Source organism: Lutra lutra, chromosome 2 (assembly GCF_902655055.1).
Source record: "Lutra lutra chromosome 2, mLutLut1.2, whole genome shotgun sequence".
Taxonomy (NCBI): Eukaryota; Metazoa; Chordata; class Mammalia; order Carnivora; family Mustelidae; genus Lutra; species Lutra lutra.
The window spans coordinates 74,536,344-74,555,467 of NC_062279.1; positions in this window are offsets into that span (position 1 = coordinate 74,536,344).

Genomic DNA, 19,124 nt, shown 5'->3' on the forward strand with positions numbered 1-19,124 from the left:
TTTATTTGACAGACAGAGATCACAAGTAGGCAGAGAAGCAGGCAGAGAGAGAGGAGGAAGCAGGCTCCCTGCTGAGCAGAGAGCCCGATGCTGGGCTTGATCCCAGGACCCTGAGATCATGACCTGAGCCGAAGACAGAGGCTTTAACCCACTGAGCCACCCAGGTGCCCCGATAAATATATCTTCCTAAAGCCAAAATGTTATCATACCTTTATAGCTTAGTGCTTTGGAATATGAGATCTATAATCCAAAATAATTGATTGTTAAACCTCTAGAGAGTGGGGAACTGTCATATTGTGACTTCTTTTTTTTTTTTTTTAAAGATTTTATTTATTTATTTGACAGAGAGAAATCACAAGTAGGCAGAGAGTCAGGCAGAGAGAGAGAGAGGAGGAAGCAGGCTCCCTGCTGAGCAGAAAGCCCGAAGCGGGGCTCGAACCCAGGACCTGGGATCATGACCTGAGCTGAAGGCAGCGGCTTAACCCACTGAGCCACCCAGGCACCTCCATACTGTGACTTCTAATAAGAAATATGTGTTTAATCTTTATCCCCATTTCTGGCACAGAGCTTCTAAATTTAGCCCTGGGAATTTCCAAGGGAATTTCTTAAGTTATTAGAGTGGTAAAGGTATTTTTGTTATGTTAATGAGGTGACTTTTGGAATGCCCCCTCATGGTGGCTGGGCTCTAGAGGAAACAACCTTGTGATTAGAGGGTTAGAACTTTCAGTCCCATTCCCTTCACCTCTTTGGAGGGGAGAGAGCCTAGAAGTAGAACCAATCCCGATTGGCCAATGATTCAATCAATCATGACTATGTATTAAAGCCTCCATAAAACCCCAAAAGGCCAGGGTTCAAAGAGCTTGAAGGGTAATGAACACGTGAGGTCTGGGAGGTGCTTGGAGAGGGCACAGAAGCTCCACACCCTTTCCTACATGTGCTGCCCTATGCATATCTCTCTGCTGTTCCTGGATTACATCCTTTTATAATAAACTGGTGTCTAGTAAGTAAAATATTTCTGAGTTCTGCGAGCTGTTCTAGCAAATTAGTGGAAATGGGAAGCAAGTCATGGGAATCTCTGATTTATAACCAGTCAGTCAGAAGCACAGGCAGCAATCTGGGCCTGTGAAGGGGTGTGTGGGGGAATAGTCTGTGAGACTGAACCCTTAACCTGTGGAATATGATCCTATCTTTGGGTAGATAATGTTAGAATTGAGTTGAATTCTTGGACACCGTGCTGGTGTTGAGAAAGTCTTGGTGGGTTTAAGGAAACTATCCTCCCCCCCCCACCCCGCCCACTGGAATCAGTTTCAGAACTGTAAGAGGGAACCAATGAGCTTAGTAGTTAGTGTTTTTGTACCAGGTATTTTGTTTTATCTCTTTCTTAGTTTTAATTTTATTCCCTCAGAAAGACTTTTTCTAGTAGGCTGTCCCAATTATAGTCATGTCATCCATGTTTTAAACTTACTAATTCATATCTCACTTTATAATTATCTTGAATATTGGTTTATTTGTTAGTTTACTTATTATCTTCTGTTTCCTTCATTAGATCAAAGCTCTGTCAGGAGAGGGTCCTTTTTTTTTTTTAAACTCTTGTTCACTGATGTATCTCCAGTGTTTATTACTGCATCTTGCAAAAAAAGCTAAAGCTCACTGTTATAGGCTGAATGTATCCCTCATACCTACTCCATTCATATGTTGAAGCCCAATATGATGGCCTTTGGTGGGGTAGCCTTTGGGACGTGATTAGGACATGAGGGTGGAATCCTCATGACTGGGATTAGTGCCCTTATAAGATGAGATGTAAGAGAGAGGATTTCTCTCCCTCTCTGACATGAAGAAATAGCAAGAAGGTAGCCATCTACAAACCAGAGAGAGGGCTCTCATCAGAACCTGACCATGCTGACAACTTGATTTTGGACTTCCAGCCTCTGGAATTATGAAAAATAAATGTTTGTTGTTTAAGCCACTTAGCCTATGGCATTTTTGTTATAGCAGCTCAAACTGCCTAAGACACTTACTGGTATTTGCTGAAGGAAAGAGCTAAGCTAGGATATTAAAAACAAAGAGAGAAATCTGTGACAACATGGATCTCACATTCAGTTAGTAAAAGAAATGATATCATAATGCCACCAAGTTAGGAAGACTACAACTGCAAGGACGTTTTAAATCTTACGTCAAAGTAGCTTTATAAAAAATCCCTACATTTTTCTTACTTTTGAACCTCCTATTGGATGGTAAAACTTTCTCATATCTCATCTCGTGGCTGGCATCAGAACAAGCCTTTGGGAGTCAAGGAACAACAGAATGCTTTCCTCTTCCCTGAAGGGGTCATGCACTAAAGTAATTCTGGTCAATGGCTGGTACAGAGCACACAGTAGCCCTATAGTACATGTTCAGGGTTGCTGTAATTTCACACATTTCTTTGTGTTTGAGCACAAGCTTTGCCTATAGCTTTTAAGAGTCTATTACTTCTTTCCCTCAGCACTGCCCCAGAGTTTAATTTTTAGCTCAAGTGTCAGTTGCTCAGGACACCTGGGTAGCTCAGTTGGTTAAGCATGTGCCTTGGGTTCAGGTCATGATCCCAGGATTCTGGGATCGAGTCTTGCATCTGGCTCCTTGCTCAGTGGGGAACCTACTTATCCTTCTGCCTGCAGCTCCCTCTGCTTATTGTCTCCTTCTCTGACAAATAAACAAATAAAATCTTAAAAAAAAAAAGAGTTGCTCTAATAGGATTTCCTACCCACCTGTACATAATATGAATCTATGACAGAACGTGAATACTCTTCTTTTTACATTTCTTATAGATGAAATACAATTTATATTTTGAAAATTCATCTCCCAAGATTGAAGTTTCCATTATTGGAAACTTTTTGTATTACAAGTTCCATAAATATCTGAGGAGTGAAGGCCCCAGACTGCAAGTTTAATTGGGTTTTGTTTAGCCAAGGGACTTGACTCATTTTTTTTTTTTAAGATTTTATTTATTTATTTGTCAGAGATCACAAGCAGGCAGAGAGGCAGGCAGAGAGAGAGAGGGGGAAGCAGGCTCCCCGCTGAGCAGAGAGCCCGATGTGGGGCTCGATCCCAGGACCCCGAGATCATGACCCGAGCCGAAGGCAGAGGCTTTAACCCACTGAGCCACCCAGGCGTCCCTGACTCATTTTATTTTTTTAAAGATTTTATTTATTTATTTGACAGAGAGACAGCAAAAGAGGGAATACAAGCAGGGGGGAGTGGGAGAGGGAGAAGCAGGCTTCCCACTGAGCAGGGACCCCGGTGTGGGACTCTATCACAGGACCCTGGGCCCATGACCTGAGCCGAAGGCAGACACTTAATGACTGAGCCACCCAGATGCCCTGAGACTTGACTAATTTGACTTGGAGTGTGTTAAATAGCAGCTAACACCACTACATATATACACTAACTCTACTGAACACAATTTATAACATAATCTCATATAATTCTCAATTCTGAAAGGACAGATTTTGTTTTATCCCTATTTTAAAGTTGAAAAAATGACTCAGGAGGTTGAAGTAACTTAATCGAGATCCAAACAGTGGTAAAGCTGAGTTTGGAAATCAGATCTTTCTGACTTTTACTCTTCACTGTCATGATATAGTGTGCACATCTGTGCTGTCTTACACAGCAGCCAGTAGTTACTGGACCACTGAGCACTTGAAATATGACTAGTGGAAGTCAAGATGGCCCATAAATGTGACATACACTCTGGATTTTAAAGATTGTATATAGGGATGCCTGGCGGGTTCAGTCAGTAGAGCATGTGACTTTTGATCTCAGGGTGTACGTTCGATTCCCATGTTGGGTGTAGAGATTACTTAGAAATAAAATGTTATGGGGCACCCCTGGGTGACTCAGTCATTAAGCATCTGCCTTCAGCTCAGGTCATGATCCCAGTAGGCCCCGAGTCAGGCTCCCTGCTCAGCAGGGAGCCTGCTTCTCCCTCTCCTACTCCCCCTGCTTGTTTTCCCTCTCTCGCTGTGTCTCTGTCTGTCAAAAAATTAATAAGGTCTTAAAAAAAAAGATATAAAGTCTTAAAGATTGTATATGAAAGGGATACATAAAATATCTCCATTCTACTTAATATTTGTTCATATTGGTTACATGTTGAAGTGATAATATTTAGAATGTTACATTGTATAAAATATATTATTAAAATTGATTCCACTTATTTCTTTTTACCTTTTTTTTAAAAGATTATTTATTTATTTATTTGACAGAGATCACAAGTAGGCAGAGAGGCAGTTAGAGAGAGGAAGGGAAGCAGGCTCCCCGCTGAGCAGAGAGCCCGATGCGGGGCTCGATCCCAGGACCCTGGGATCATGACCTGAGCCGGAGGCAGAGGCTTTAACCCACTGAGCCACCTAGGCGCCCCTAGATTGAGATTTTTTAAATTGTGGATTGGAACCCACTAGAGAATCTAAAATCAATTTAATGAGCTATAAACAGAAGTTGTTAAAAGTCATTTTTAAGTTTTTTAAGCAGCGTGGATTAGAATGGAGCAGAAGGGACTCGAATAGAATATTCTAGAATATAGAGTGTGTCATGGGTATATAGTCAGGGCAAGTATTGTTGGGTGAAACTTGTTTCAGTTGCAGACATGTGTCTGCAATAAACCACCGCGTGAAGTATGTTTCCCAGTGTGAGTCTCTCATAAAGCTGGGAAAGAACTGGGATAGACAGCAACTACTAGCTTCATTGAGATAGAGTCCTCTTCCATTAGGAAAGAATTTCACTCCTCTCTAAATTATTTCTTTCCTTTTCCAGACTCACTCTAGGGTGGTGAATAAAATACTTCTCTATGGTTTTGCTCTCAATTCACCAGGCTCTGTGGCAGTTTTCAGTCTGTTACCCCATCATTTTACTTGCCTTCGTACGCAGCTTATATTCCATTGTCTATCATCACTCTTTAGCTTGTACCCAGTCCTTTGCCTTCGTGCTTTGACATGAAACCCTGGCAAAACACTAACTCTTGTTAAAGCCTACTCTCTTGTCCACTCTGTCCATGGAAAGATGCATATCCTTGTTGTGTGACCTCACTTGCTTCTAGTGCTTCTCTGAAATTCTTCTACATTCCCCTACCCAGTGGGTGTCTGAATGAAACCTGCATCAGAATCGCCTGTGTCTCATACAGACTGCCCTGCCTGGAGCTTCTGATTCAGCAGGCATATTAGCTGCCTATTGTTGTATAATAAATTACTTCAAAACTCAGTACCTTATAACAAACCTTTTTCCCCTTTCTTCCTCCCTCCCTTCCTATTTATTTTAAAATATTTATTGATTTATTTGAGAGAGAGAGCGAGCAAGCATGAGAGAGCACAAGCAGGCACAGGGAGAAGCAGACTCCCCGCTGAGCAGGGAGCCCATCATGGGGATTGATCCCAGGACCCTGGGATCACGACCTGATCTGAAGGCAGATGCTTAAGCCACTGAGCCACCCAGGTGCCCCTCTTTCTTTCTTTTTAAAATCTTTTTTAAACCCTCATGCCATTTTTGAGGATCAGGAACCTGGGAGGAGCTTAGTTTGACAGTTCTGGCAAAGCTGCAGTTAAGCTGTTGGCTGGGCTGCAGTCAGAATCTGACTGACTAGAGGATCCATTTTCAAGCTCATACATGTAGCTGTTGGCAAAAGACTATAGATCTTGCCATATAGGCTTCCTCACAGTAGCTGTTTTCTTACAGAGCAAGTGATGAGAGAGATGATGGAGATGGGGCTGGGGGAGTGGGGTGTGGATAGGTCAGAGGCTGCAGTCTTTTAAGCCTCTTTTTTATTCCATTGGTCACTGAACCACCAAGGCATCCCTCCTAATGACAAATTTTGAGTATCAACTTAAAAATTTGTGAGGACAGGGGTGCCTGGGTGGCTTAGTGGGTTAAAGCCTCTGCCTTCAGCTCAGGTCATGATCTCAGGGTCCCGGGATCGAGTACCTCATTGGGCTCTCTGCTCAGCAGGGAGCCTGCTTCCCCCTCTCTCTCTGCCTGCCTCTCTGCCTACTTGTGATCTCTGTCTGTCAAATAAATAAATAAAATCTTTAAAAAAATTTGTAAGGACATAATTTAAAAAAATTATCTTACATGGTATTTGAGGGGAAAAAAGTCCTTGGTGATTATTTCATAATTTGTTTCACCTCAAACTCCCAATCTCCCTTTCTTCTTCTCCCTCCCTCCCAATCACACCATTTTGACTTTGCTTATTCACTACTTCATTGACTAAAGTAGGAGCAATCAGATGAGAAATTCTACTACACCTATTCACCGACATTCAGCATACTCTGCTTTCCTCAGCCTCCAACACCATTGCTCCTCTCTGGTGAAGTTACTCTTGATGTCCATTATTATGTGCACATAATGATGGTCTTCCTATCCAGAGCTACCACTTTTTTTTAACTTTTATTTTATTTTGTAAAAGACTTTATTTGTATATTTGTCAGAGAGAGAGAAGGAGGAAAGAACACAAGCAAGGGGAGGGGCAGAAGGAAAGAGAGAAGCAGGCTCCCCATTAAGCAGGACCCTGGGATCATGACCTGAGCTGAAGGCAGACACTTAACTGACTGAGCCACCCAGGTGTCCCTTAATTTTTATTTTTTTAAAGTAAGCTCTATACCAAATGTGGGGCTTGAACTTACTATCTGACATCGAGAATCACATGCTCTCTGGACTTAGCCAGCCAGATGCCCATACAGTTAATACTTTTATTTGTCTATTATGCCTTTTTCCAATTCCTGGAATCCTTATTTATGTAATAATCATCATTTATATAATAATAAGTGAATCAACATTTTTTAGTGATGACAAATAAAGGGTCATGAATTGGAAGATCCAGGAGTGTGTTTGTTCATGTGCAAAAGGGACAGAAATTGTGCTAAAAAAAGAGCAAGTGATAACAATATCTATTCATTTCTAAAGATAGGGATCAGAGGCATAGAAAGTCTTTTCTTTCTTTTTTTTTAAGGTAGTGTTTTGGTTTTTTTTTTTAAAAGATTTTATTTATTTTTTCATGAGAGATTGAGCACAGACAGGGGTAGAGGCAGAGGGAAAGGGAGAAGCAGATTCCCGCTGAGCAGGGAGCCTGATGTGAGGCTCAATCCCAGGACTCTGGGATCATGACCTGAACTGAAGGCAGACGCTTAACTGACTGAGCCACCCAGGTGCCCACAGTCTTTTATTTCTGATTTCACTCTTTCTGCTATGTGCTTATACTAGAACTATGAAAAGATAATAGAAAGCGTAATTGACATAAAGAAGTAAGTTTTTACCACGATGCCTTGGGCCTCAACCCTTGGGTCGGTCCACCAGACTGAAATTTCCTGAACAGGTATGTTGTTTTATTGCTCTTGGTGTCAGTGTCTGACATATACTTGTTTAAAAAGTATTTGCTGGAAGGGGTCCCTGGCTGCCTCAGTGGGTTCAGCATGTGGTTCCTAATCCTGGGCTCATTAGTTCATGCCCCATGTGAGGTGTAGAGTTTACTTAAAAAAAAAAAAAACAACAAAAAAGTATTTGCTAAATGAATACATTACCTTATTTTAGTTTTTTATATGTTGTTTTATTAAGAGAGAATTTATTTATGTTTTAATTTATTAAACATATTTAATAACTTCTATGTTTCAGGTACTTGTCTTGATCCTGGACTTAGTCAATAGTGAACAAAGATAAAAATGATTTAGAAATGTTCTATCTATTTAGGGCCCATAAATTCCAAAAATATAGCCTAGATTAAATACCTTATACTATAACTCAATATACTTGATTAAAAACTCATACCTAGTCTAGTGATCTTCTTTTATAGATGGAAGTCAAGAAAATTTAAGTGATTTGCTCCAAATCCACAGCTAGTTCATATCATCGCTGTGACCTCTCTTCCCAGGACTTTGTCCTTTACCGTGAATCTGCCAAGTGGATACACGGATGTAATTAAAGACAACTATTTGAATGTGTAGACTAGCTTTTTTAGGAAAAATAAATGGATCCTTATGAATTGTGAATAGTTTGCCTGACTGATTTTAACAATACCTTCAACTTTCACACATATGATCCTCTGCTCTTTGCAGTTGGTGATTTTTGTAGTATTTATGCTAGTATCTTTATTTGGGGAATTAGAAGGATTGTTTATCTTCAGAATTCTTCAGAAATACTGATTCATTTCAAAAAGACAATCTGTTACAGCAGAAGCAGGCAAACTGCAGACCATGGGCCAAATCTGGCCACATGCCTGTTTTTATACAGTTCATGAGTAAAGAATGTTTTTCCCATTTTAAAATAATTGGAAAAAACTAAAGGAAGAATAGTATTTTGTGACATGTGAAAACGATATGAAATTCATATTTTAGTGTGCACTTACATGGTTTTATGAGAACACTGCCATGTTCTTTTGTTTAAATAAGGTCTAAGTCTGCATTTTTTTTTTTAAAGATTTACCATTTTATTTTAGAGAGAGAGAGAGAGAGACAGTGCAGGGGTGGGGGGAGGGGCAGAGAGAGAACCTCAAGCAGACTCCCTGCTGAGTGTGGAGCCAAACATGGGGCTTGATCTCATCCCCCGGAGATCACGACATGAGCCAAAATCAAGAGTCAGACGTTTAACCCACTGGGCCACCCAGATGCCCCCAAGGCTACATTCTCAATATACCACGGAATCAGCTGCAACAGAAACTGGATGGTCTGCAAAGCTTTAAATATTTGCTCTCTGGCATTTTCCAGAAAAGCTGGTTCATCCTTCAGTACAGCAACAAATATACTGCCCTCTCCTTCCCCACACATGTAAGACGCCGAGATAGCTCTTTATTTGTTGTTATTTTTTTTTAAAGATTTTATTCATTTATTTGACAGACAGAGATTACAAGTAGGCAGAGAGGCAGGCAGAGAGAGAGAGGGGGAAGGAGGCTCCCTACCGAGCAGAGAAGCCCAATGCAGAACCAGAACCATGAGATCATGACCTGAGCCAAAGGCAGAAGCTTAACCCACTGAGCCACCCAGGCACCCTGGGAGAGCTGTTTAATAGGAACGAGCTATTTCACTATCTTTAAGGACTCTACCAAAACTTTATCCCTAAATTGCAACTAAGTCAAAATAAGTCCAGATTTTCTCTTACTTTCTCTTCTTGCTCAATATTGCGCTTAATGTCTGTGTATTCCTTTTCTCAAAAAATTAAAGCTTTCCAAGTGGTGTTTACATCTGGCAGGCATAAAAAGCTTCCTACAGCGTAGCCACAGAAGGTATGCCTGGAGATCATTTGTAATGGCACAGTGAGGAGCGGTTCTCTACGGGGTCTGACTCTTTCTCTGCGAGGGAAGACGTGCTCTATGGTTAGTTATTGTGTGTCCAGCTCCTTATACTCTATGTTTAGATAGTTGAAACTAAATATTTTACATCAGTTTAAAAGCTTAGGGTTCTTTGAGAAGGAAGCTCTGGGCTGATCATAGAAACAGTTTCCTGTTTTGCTTGAGACTTCTTGGATTATTAAGGAACAACAAATTCACCTTTAGCCACAATAAAGTTTACTAACAGTGTAGTGAAAAAATTACAGAAAATGAATACACATATGGAAATGTTTATTCTCATTAGAGGCTAAGAAATGCAACTTAAAACGGTCACGAAATACCATTTTTCCTATACGAAATTACAAAGAAAAAATACACTTTTTAATATTGGTCATTTGGTAGTCATGTAGTGAATGTTGATATTCTTTCGGGAGACTAACTTTATAGGCTGACACTCAAATGATTTCCAAAAGGGTGCAGAATGCCACCCACAGGAATTCACTTGAGCCTTTCAGGTTTAGGGGCTCTATAAGAAATACCAGCTGTTGAAAAGGAGTCAATTCACATTCTAAATTGAATCCTGTTTTGGATACAAGGTTGTTACTTAGAGTACAAATCTGACATTCCATTTCCCTGCTTGAAATTCTCTGAAGGTTCCCAATAATCAGCTGAGTAAAATCCAGTTTCTATAGAGGCATTAAAATCTCTGCCATCTTAGCCTGCACCTTTGCTCCCCTTATTTCCTGCCAATCTACTTGTGTAAATAAATTCTTTCCTTCCCTAACCCAGTTAAACTCATTCTTACAGCAATGGACCCCAAATCTCTTCTACATTATTATCACCCCCCCTTTCCTAATCATTTACAAATGCTATACAGTTGATTCTTGAGTCCACTCACACATAGATTTTTCTGTGATAAATACAGTGAAGTATTATAAATGTACTTTCTCTTTCATATGCTTTTTTAAAAAAATATTTTATTTATTTATTTGACAGACAGAGATCACAAGTAGGCAGAGAAGCAGGCAGAGAGAGAGGAGGAAGCAGACTCCCCGCCGAGCAGAGAACCCGATGAGGTACTCAATCCCGGGACCCTGAGATCATGACCTGAGCGGAAGGCAGAGGTTTAACCCACTAGCCACCCAGGCACCCCATTGTATGCTTTTCTTAATAACATTTTCTTTGCTATAGCTTAAGTCATTGTGAAGTAAGTAATACATACAACAGACAAAATATGTGTCAATTGACTGTTTATGTTACCAGTAAGGCTTCCTGTCAACAGTAGGATATTAGTATTTATTCTTGGGGAGTCAAAAGTTACATGTGGGGGCATCTGGCTGGCTCAGTCGGTACAGCATGCAACTCATTCTCAGGATTGTGGGTTGGAGCTCCACATTGGATGTAGAGTTTTCTTAAAAAAATAAAAAAGTTATATGCTGATTTTTGTCTACGGGGTGGAGGGGGGCAAGATCGGCACTCCAACCCCGGTATTGTCCAAGGATCAACTTTCATCTTAGAAGAAATTTTCTCTGGACCTCAGATACCCTCCAGCTACCATCCTATTTCTCTCCTTTTCTTTAAAACAAACTTTTTGAAAGAATTGCCTGTATTTTCTTTATGATTTGTCTCTAATCTCTCTCCTCTTATTTTCTCTTGAACCTATTCTTTTCTCTTTCTATTTACTTTTATTACGAAAAAATTAAACACAAACACAAAGAGTATTGTGAAATGAACATCCATACGCCCTTCTTCTGGCTTCCACCAGATCATTTCAAGGTCAGTTACAGATACATGAACATATTCTAAACCATCTTTCAGACTCATCATCCCACCAGCTGCTCTTGTCAAAGTCAATAGTGAACTTCACTTTGCTTATTTTGTGGAGTAAAATACACACCTGTATATTTTTCTTCAAAGCAATAGCTTGGATGGAAAATTATACATATTTACTAAAAGTGGAAAAGAATCAACAGAAATTCTACCACATAGAGATAATCATTATTAACATTTTAGTGAATTTTATCCCAGATTTATGTTTTGTATATTTATGTGTATTTTAAAAATAAGGTTATAATACTTTAAAAACTTGTATTTATTTAATGAAGTATGAATATGCCTTCTCATGCTTACAAGTTATAGGTTTAGGAAATCATTTTCTTAAGCTCTATAGCATTCCATCATTTTTATGTTTCATGACTTATTCAAATGATCTTCTATATTTGTACATTTTACATATTTCTACTTTTAACTTTCATAAACATGACTATAATGATTATCCTTATAGAGCATTTTTGTGTATATGTGCTGTATTTCTTCAGGATAAATTCTTAGTGGAATTTTGAGTACTGCATATTTTGAAAGATACAAAGCAATTTTTTTTCAAAATTATAAGGATTTAATCTATAGGGTGCTAGTTAGCTGGCAAAAATATATTCTTACCAATAACATAGGGTCGTGGGAGGAATACAAAAATGAATGTGAACATGTCGTGCTTTTTCAAATCTTCAACTGTGCGCCCAGAAGACTCTGTGGTAAATGGATGAAGATTCAGAGTTAGAGGTTTGTCTGTTCTCAGCCCATGCAAGACTAATAGAGCAGAATAAACTTCATCTATAACTTGCCAGTTCTTTCATCTAATAACAACTGTGATCATGAAACCTGCCTGGCTCTCTGCTGAAGACATACACTTGACTTTGATGGGAATGATCATCAAAAGCAGAGCTGAGGACTCTTATAGAATGAACTAGTTTAGGAAACAAATTTTCTTTTTTCTTTTCTTTGCTCTTTGTTTCTTTCTTTCTTTCTGAGAGAGCGCATAAGAGCAGGGGTAGGGGGTAGGGCCAAAGGGAGAGGAGGGAGAGACTCTTCAAGCAGGATCCACGCGAAGCACAGAACCTGACTTGGGGCTCGATCCCACAATCATGAGATCATGATCTGAGCCACAAAAACAATCAAGAGTCGGCCATTTCACTGACTGAGTCACCCAGGTGTCCTGGGAAACAAATTTTCAGTTCCATTTCCATTTTCAAATTAATCTCATTAGTCACAATTTATTTGATTTGTGGGGTCTTAAGTATTTAGCCTAATTCAAAAAATGCCTAAAGGAGACTGGAGAAAATATCAACATTACCTTCCAATAAAAACGGTAGACTTTAATATTGCAAATATAAAATAGAAACTAAAACCAGAGGACTTGTCACCAAAAGACCCCTTCAAAGAGTCTGTGGAAGGAAACTAGTTGCCTATCAAAACCATCTGAGGAACTTTTCTTTGGGGAAAGAGAAATTAATTTTACTCAGGCAGAGGAAGCTGAATCTCAGTGGAAAGCTTTAAGGTGAGCAAATTTTATACTCAAAAACATTTCAGAGAATGTAACACACACTTCTGAGGAAGTAAACAGTCATCATGGAAGCTGTTTATTCCTCTAAATTAAATTTTCATACATCCCTCAATTCCGAAATTGTTGAAAAGGACCTTCCCACTGCCAAATGTCTGACCCTCTACTCAGTATTTTCAAGATTCAGAGAAGAGTCTAGTCACTGGAATTTTCTCCAGGGTTTACAGATAGTCATATCCATCTGCTTTCAGAGAAATCTCTTGAAATGTGGAATGTCAAATGAGGTCTGGGCTTTGATTAGCATAGTTTGAATGATAATAGAAACAAAAAAAATCAGTCTGCAGTAAATGTGTTTCTCTTTTATCCTTGAAACCAGGAAGAAAGCTTGCATAATATTTTTGAAATGGGACAGCCTACTTGTTAATTACACAATTTTACTATAAGAGGGAGGTAAAAATTGGGGCATCTGGATTTTGTGTCTCGTAAATTGCATTGATTTTGACTTAATTTCTCTAATTCAGGACATAATATGAGTTTCAACTCCCTGGGTTAGATGGATTCTGAGTTCAGTTTGGACTTTAGATAAAGATGCTCCAGGAGGTAATGAGTGTTCAGTTTAACATGAACTGAGGAAGTTCGTCTGGTGTCCTAGCAAATGCTTTTTTAAAAAAGATTTTATTTTTGGGCACCTGTGTTGCTCAGTTGGTTAAGCATCTGCCTTTGGCTCAGGTCAAGATGTCAACGTCCTGCGTTCAAGCCCCAGGTCAGGGTCCCTGCTCAGTGAAGAGTCTATTTCTCCCTCTCCCTCTGCTGCTCCCCCTGCTTGTGCTCTCTCTCTCTCTCTCTCTCTCTGTGTGTCAAATAAATACATACAAATCTTAAAAAAAAAAAAGAAAAGAGATTTTATTTTTAAGTGATTTCTATATCCAATGTGGTGCTCGAACCCACAATCTCAAAATTAAGAGTCGCATGCTCTACTGAATGAGCCAGTCAGGTGCCCCATGATATCCTAGAAAAGACTTTTTGGAGGAAGTGGTGAGATGTTTCCTAGATTAGATATTATTAGGCTCTGCCAACCTGAAGATTCTCCCACTCAATATGCAAACTTCATGGTTAGATGGGAAAAGGAATAACTGGTGGTAAATAGTGAGTCACAGTGGACCTGTTCTACTATCATTGAAATTTTCTGATGGGTCTAATGAGACTTAAATCACAACTTTCATAGAATTACAGGGCTGGTATGTACTTCAGCATTATTAGTCTCTTTTTCTCCCAATGGAAGAATTTCTTTTATAGTATCTAAAGAGATGGTCATCTTCAACTTTTCCAGTGAGAAGTATACTTATTTATTTATTATTTGTTTATTTATTTATTATTGGTTATGAAGAGGCCCATTGAACAGATGCATAGTTTTACTTTTTACGTTATTTAATTTTTTAAAAAAGATTTTATTTTTTTAAGTAATCTCTATACCCACTGTGGGGCTTGAACTTATGACCCTGAGATCAAGAGTTACTACTCTACCAACTGAATCAGCCAGGTGCCCGAAAAGTTCCCTTTTTTTTCTGATTAAATAAATAAAATAACACATGGAATAAATGTTCAGATATTACAGAAATGTGACTTAGAACATAAACTTGTCTATAATTTCTTTTGCGCATACCAGGGGAAATAACTGGTAAAAAATTACAGATGCCCCCTGTGATTATATTCAGTAAGACATATAGGCAGAGGACTTACTAAGAGCTTGGGTTTTGAAGTCTGATGGTTTTATATTCTGGCTCTGCCAATCACTACAATAGTCTGATGCTGTTTCCTTGTTTCTTTTTTTTCTTTTTTTTTTTTTTAAAGATTTTATTTATTTATTTGTCAGAGAGAGAGAGGGAGAGAGAGCAAGCACAGGCAGACAGAATGGCAGGCAGAGGAAGAGGGAGAAGCAGGCTCCCCAATGAGTAAGGAGCCCGATGCAGGACTCGATCCCAGGATGCCGGGACCATGACCTGAGCCGAAGGCAGCTGCTCAACCAACTGAGCCACCCAGGCGTCCCTGTTTCCTTGTTTCTAAGTGATGATTGCGGCACCTGGCTGGCTCAGTCAATAGACATGCAGCTCTTGATCTCCTGTGGTGAGTTTGAGCCCCATGCTGGGTGTACAGATTACTTAAAAATTAAATCTTAAAAAAAATTAAGTGAAGGTAATAATGTACCCACCTTATCAAGGTGCTGTGACTCTTCAGTGAGATAATACATAAGATGCTCAGTACCAATGGCATTATATTTTTATTTAAACTTAGCCACTTTTTGGGGCACCTGCGTGGCTTAGTCGGTTAAGCATCTGCCTTCGGCTAAGGTCATGATCCCAGGGTTATGGGATTGAGCCCCACATTGGGCTCTCTGTTCAGTGGGAAGCCTACTTCTCCCTGTCCCACTCCCTCTGCTTGTGTTCCCTCTCTTGCTGTGGGTCTAATCTGACAAATAAATAAAATCTTTAAAAAAAGATAAAATAAACTTAGCCGGTTTTTGTTTATATGATATGTATTATATATGAATTCATAGTCATGAGAGTCATAGAGAATTTTACTTTATTTATTTAATAATAGCCACCTTGAAATTCATTTATTGATATAATTGCCAATTTTTATCACATTCTTTTTTTAAAGATTTATTTATTTATATTATATTTAGAGAGAAAGAGATAGAGAGTGGGATAGAGGCAGACAGAGAGGGAAAGAGAGAATATTAAGCAGATATTCTGCTACATGTGGAGCCCATCTCCGGGCTCCATCTCATGACCCTGAGATCATGATCCTGAGATCATGACTTGAGCCAAAATCAGAAGTCGGATGCTTAACCGACTGAGTTACCCAGGCACCCTATGGATATTTCAATGGTTGCATGATGTAGTAGGTAGTCTTGTGATGTTGTAGACATGTACCTTAGTTTTTTAAACAATACTCATCTGACGGCCATTGATTGTAGTTTCAGAGCTGTGGTGGAGGTCGCTTACGCCAGCACCTAAGAGTTGATTGCCACATCTTTGCCTAACTCTGTGTGCAGCTGACATCATGTTGGTGGCTTGATATCAGCCATGGTGACAGTGTTTACAACCTTGAAAACTGGTAAGTGCTACAGGAGGACTCCCTTTTTCCACCTTCACCCACACACATATCACTTACCAGAACACCACTGTGTGGTCCCCCTAAATTTTGCTATAACACATAATTAACATTCTGGAACATATATATTTGCACGTTGGTGAGGGTATTTCCAAAGAAATATCCTTAAAAGAAAAAGAAACAAAAAAACAGACAAAACAAAACAAAAAACAGAAAACCCAACCCAAACGAAACAACGAACAGTGGTCATTTCTTTCCCTCATCCGGGTTATGAGTCAGAAACTGAGGGAAAATGGTTTTCTCTCTTTAGAAGGGCATCCTTTCCCCCACTTGCTGGGTCCCACTGATGCTGTCCTTGTGCCAAGGACTTATGGTAGGTTGGCATTAATATTGTTATTACTTTCAATAATGCATATGTGCCCAGAAAGACTTGATTGAAATCTTTTGGGTTTAGAAGTAACTATTAGATGTTCGAAGGGGAGGAAAGAGATGCTTTTCCAGACATACCTCCTTTCAGTTCTTTCCTTTAAATAAATGGATCACAGAGGGGAAGGTGAAAGGAGATGTAAATTTGAACCTATACTAAATTCCTTTCCTATTCATATTATAATGAAAGTTGCTAATCACATCACAAAAACAAATTTCTTTTTAACTTCTTCTCTGAATACAAAGTGGGCTTGTAAAACGCAGATTAGTTCTTAAAGATACACAGAGACACACAATAGGGAAGATCTGTCAAGGCCGCGTTGGGAGGGCTGATAAAAGATGAACATAAAAAAAGAAAAGATGAACCTAGGAGAAAGTAAACTAATCCTGAGTTCATTGTTGTTACCACCTTCCATCCTTGGATTCTACCTCCAAAGGTTTTGTGAAGGAAAATAGGAAACAAATGACTAGTTTGTGCTGAACAGTATTCGTGCTATTCATTTTTGCCCTACTTATTTTGAGAAACTCAAATTATTTATTTGACACTTTTAGATAGGGTTGTCACTTAGAAGAAGAAAAGCCAGATTCTAGGGTCTGGGTAAAGCCTCTCTGAAAAGAAAGGGGAACAAGGCAGAATAGAATACATTTAAACCTCATTTAAGCCTTAAATGCATCCCAGAGCTGCCCAGGACAACCAGCTTAGTTACAACCCAAAGCACACAGTAGCGATTTTAATTTAAAGACATGCATATTTATTTGATAGCAAAATTCCAAATGAAGTCTCCAAATTTAGGAGAACAAAGATAGACATGTGACCATGAGCAAACAAAATCTTATTTAAATGAATATTAGAGCAGCTAGAGAGAAGAAATACAAAGAACAAGGAAAAAAAAGTAATTTTTCTGATAATTTCCTAACCTCGTGGAATACTGCTACAGAGGATAGCCCAAATGTTTACATGAGAAGTTACGACTTGCCTATTTTCCTCTTATTTTTGTTGAAATGCATGTGACCTTTTTTCTCATAAAGCAAAACCAGTAGACTTTGCTAAAAAATTTATGATCTCTCCTTCTAATTGTCTGGAGAGCAAAAAAGTTAAGAGTGTGTTTACTCTGCAAGGTGAATGTGGTTAAAAGGGAATTGCTAGAAAGCTGAAGAAATCAGAAAATTGGTGAACATTAAAATTATATTCCTCTCCAGGCAATGTGAATTAGGACTTGGTTGTACATAGATCTGGGGAAAATGGGGACCTGAAATGCTAGTTACAACTTGAAATAAACGTGAATATAGCTGAAGCCTTTTTTGTTTGCACTTGGAACCTCTCAGAGTTTTCTTTTGGTTCCAGTCCATGAAGTCTCATCCCCAAGACCCTTAAGCAAGTTGAGTGGCTTCCAACAAAACTCAGTCATGGGTGATGCTTAATTAAGCAGGAGAGGATGAACAGGCAACATTTATAGGGCTGTAGTTTTGTGACTTAAGTTATATACATTATCGGTTTCTATTTCTCATGTGAATAAATATGAAAGGGCACTTTGGTCCTTCAGCCTAACCATTGGCCACAGCTTGATTTGGTAAAGCATGCTAACTTCCCAGGTAGATGTTGGGATTAGGGAACTTTTTTTTTTTTTTAAACCTCATCAAAGCTTGTAAAAACAAAGAATGATGCTGACAAGAACTGTAAGATATCACTAAAAATTTCGTCCTCAGCTTGTGACAGTGACAATTCCTGAATGATTCTCCTGTATTGACACAATGTATACAGTAGTCCCTATGACCACAGGAATAGAATAGTTACATCATGTAACTGGTCTGAGTCTTTTGAGTACCTACAGCTTTATTTGTTTCCTGGCTTATGGGCATTGTAGGCCCCTTTTTTCATTTTCTTTGAAACCTCTTTGGCATAATTTTTTCCTTTGAGGCGTGCTTATTTTTAATGTGAATAACAACACCCGTGATGATAAAAATAGAGCAGGGACGGCCTGCAAGTGTGCTAGAGTAAACAGAGCCGTGACCATCTCCAGTGCAATGATCACAGCCCCAATAAACTCGCAGTCCCATGGTTTAGGCTGGGAAGCTTGCAAACTAGCTGAAAAAGCACATTATTCCTTTCTCTTCCTGTCATATAATCTACAATATAGCTGTCTTAAGGAAGATATATATAGTCCTAGCACCTTAGTCATGTGAATAGTGCTCCCTTGTTCCAAATAAAGTGAAGCTTCCTGTCGTCAGTTCTGCCCCGTTTTCGGGCGCACTGAGCAGGACTGAAGGCCGTTGACACCGGTATTGGTGGTAAGGCTGCTGCTGCCTGAATGATTTATTTCCCTTGTGCTCTCAGCCGCCTTCATATTTCCCAGGTCTCAGATGTAGTATTACTTAACAAAAAAGAAAAGAAAAGCTTTCAACAGTGCTCACAATGTATGGGACTGGGGAAAGGAGCTTAAGTTCTCTGACATTTGAATGATCTTAGAGGTCCTTTTGTGAGTCTGTTCTGTAGGGCTAACGTCATTTTATTGGAACAATGGTGGAATAAAGAAATAGTTCTAAAGAAGAATTTTATTTTTCTGGCTTTTGTCATATAGAAGTAATAAAGAATTTAAATAACAAACAAACAGTATAGCCACGGAAACTGATTTTAAACCACAAGGCATAGAAAAAATATGAAGGTATTTTATACGACAGATACTAACAATAGCTACTCTTTATTGGTCTTTTCTTATATGGGGCCAGTTGCTCTGTTTCATGCACAGTACGAATTTTAAGCTTCCCTACAATCGTAGGATCTAGCTAGGAATTACGATCTTTATCTTCCCAGGATGAAACAAGTTTAGGCTGGGAGAGATTCAATAACTTGCTCACAGTCTTAAAGATAGTAACTATTTAATAATTTATTTATTTGTAAAATATAAATATAAAACACAAGATTATAAAAATTATTGTAAATAATAAAATACTATTAAAAAGATGGTTTGG